Source organism: Rhea americana, unplaced genomic scaffold (assembly GCF_003343005.1).
Source record: "Rhea americana isolate MKP2758 unplaced genomic scaffold, rheAme1 scaffold_20, whole genome shotgun sequence".
Taxonomy (NCBI): domain Eukaryota; kingdom Metazoa; phylum Chordata; class Aves; order Rheiformes; family Rheidae; genus Rhea; species Rhea americana.
The window spans coordinates 5,518,632-5,521,542 of record NW_028186150.1 but is presented as its reverse complement, the minus strand read 5'-3'; positions in this window follow the sequence as shown (position 1 = coordinate 5,521,542).

Sequence of the window (2,911 nt, the reverse complement as noted above, 5' to 3'; positions counted from 1 at the left end):
CCATCCCCGAGCACAGCGGCCGGCGGGTCTGGAAGAGCGGCGGCGCTCCGGGCTGACGGCTTACTCCTGCTCTCTCACCCAAGCGATCCCCCTGAAGTCACCGTTCATGCAGAAACGCGTTTTACGGGGTCAGACCCGGAATCCCTTCTCGGCGCTTCAGAATGTTTGCAGTGGGAGGACAGAGTCTTTACCAGCTTTTTTTTTCTTTTTTTGCAATTGAATAAATTAGACTTAAAAAGATTCTTCTCTTCTTTTCCCTTTTTTAACATATAGAATAAATTAAAAGGAAACTTGCTTTTTTATACGGAGAATTCTCACAGTCATTAAAAATTTGTTTCCTTCCTTTGCTGGTCATTATTTTCCAGTTTATGAAAATCACATCTCCCTTGAGATCCTTGTAGTTCAACTAGGAGAGATAAAAGGGAACAGGGGAGGAGAGTGTGTAGTAGATTCTGAGCAAGGGAAAAGGAAGGCTTCTGAGAGTTTTAGTCAAGAAACTACTAGTCAAACTATATGGGATTGACCCAGATGGGTCAGGTCCAAAAAATTCAAGGCCACATCTGTGCTCCCAAACTCATAAGTTTCAAGCATAGAGAGAAAGGAGTTAGACTTGGGAGCTCATCTGAAATAAAGATTTGAAGCACATGTAGTAATGCTCCTGTCGGGAATTGGGATGGGGAGAGGAGGGTCAGGCTTGGAGCTCATTTCTAGAAGAAATTCCAGAGTGCATAGATGTGGTGAAGGTCTGGTATGAAATGACTGCACAACACAGCCAGTGTAAAGCCATTAAATGAACCATTTCATGTCAAATTGTTCTTTGGATGACTGCAAAGCCATTTCACACATTATTTCAACTATTTATCTGTCTAGCAAAGAAAACTCATGGGCTGTGAAATGCAGCCATTGCAACAGCATCAATAGCTTGTCAAATAGCTTATAATGTGCATCTTTGGGGGATCTTTTTCTTTTTATGTATTTTAATAATTTATTTGGCCCATTTTTGATGATGTGCATTTAAAGTGAAATATTTGTTGCTTTGAAGATTGCCTCTTCTTTTTTTGGGGGGGGAGGAGGGAAGAGATTTAGATCAAGCGGACTCTTTGGGGCATAAGCCTCACCTAGACTATGAAAACTTGTAAAACTTTCTGATGAGTATTAAGCAATTTGAAATTGTAATACCAATTTTATTTTCTTCTCAGCTCACACTATACTGTTGAGTACCCTTTTTAACAACATCAGCAAATGTTTTGTTTGGGATATTATCTATCATCTCCCCCATTTACAAGAAATAGAGGACACCTTTCTGGAAGTGCCCCCAAATGGTATGGATTTACTGGGTTTTTGGTGAAACAGTGTCCACCTCATTCAACCATTGGGAATAAAGACAGCAATTAGAAGTGTCATGAGTTCAAAGGGGTCTGCACCAGCGAGCGACGACCAGGAGAAGAAGCCACCGCTTCCACCGAGGCCCCTTGTGTCGTGCGTATGGCCGCTAAGGGACCTGCATTCGTAAGACAGTCACTGTTGTGCCTCACTGCTTTTGCTCACACAACGCGTGCACAAAAGTTTGGGATGAGCTATAAGGCACTTTCTAATTACAGTCAATAACATATACTGCAACAACAGGATTGTCGCAGGAGAGCAGATCTGGTAGAAGACCACCACATTTCACTAACCACCTAGGCATACGATACGATTCATAAGTACAACGCTTGGGCGCAGGAATAGCGCAAGTAAGTGCACAAGCTGGTTACATTACACTGAGTGGAAATCACAACTGCAGCTATTTCTTCCTCCCCACGGGAAAAAGAAAGTTTTAACTATTCTTAAAGGGCCAAATCTTGATGTTCTTAGGAAGTTTTCCTAAGGAAGTTTTCAACAAATTCCAGTTGATTTCAGTAGGATTTAGCATGATATAACAACCAAAACGAGACCTCAAGATTTGGCTAAGTAGAATTACAATGATCCTCAAAACTACAGGGACTCTGAGGCACACAAAGTTTTTGTTTTTTCTTCCATGGAGTCAGAAGTATGTTAAGCAGTGACGTCTAGTAAAATATCAGAGTGAAGTACGCCATTCATAAAATGGTACTGATGATTAAAGGGTCTCTAATTCAACCCAGTGACCCCCGTGGAATTTGTAAAGTTTGAGAGCCGTGACGTAGCGTATTATTCACTGCCCTTTCATTAGTGCTGACTATGCTCTACTCTTTCAGAGGATGGAAAATGTTTTACAACCCTGATATAATATAAATAAGTTGATGATAGGAAATAAACATATCTTACCAAGAAACAAGTGAATAAGATCACCCTGGGAATTAATTTTCGATGTTCAATGGCATAGCAAAATTAATGACAACGCTTGCAATATCAAGAGCTATATCATTTGTTAAACTGAACAGAATCCTCCCTGGACCATTGCAGGTTGTTTTAATGTCCTCACAAAAAGTGGAGTATTTCTGTGCAAAGATATCAGACAAAACTACGTGTCTAGTTTGAGTCTATATTCGTGTATTCGCTATACAGTGCAGGGTACAAATAAATGCTGGCCTGGTGCAGAGCAGTTAAAGTAAGCCAGCATTAAAATGGTTCAAATGTAATAGGTACCTATAGACTAAATATGGTATAAGCCTGTGTGAAAGAAAATGTCTTAAAACTAATTGCACAGAGGCTGGGGTGGAAATACTACAACACACACAAACGGTGTTCCCAGCCTCCGAGCAGTAAATTCAGCCGGAGATCACCCTAAGACACTCATCTGCAAACCTGTCAAGGACAGTCTGAACAGGGGATGGAAACCATCTCCCCTCATCAGCCGCAGACACGCTCAGTGGCCAGTGGAGAGAGGTGGAGACCGGCACAGCGCAGAGGCCACGTGCCAGCGCCGCCGACACTGTGGCCGACCCAGCGT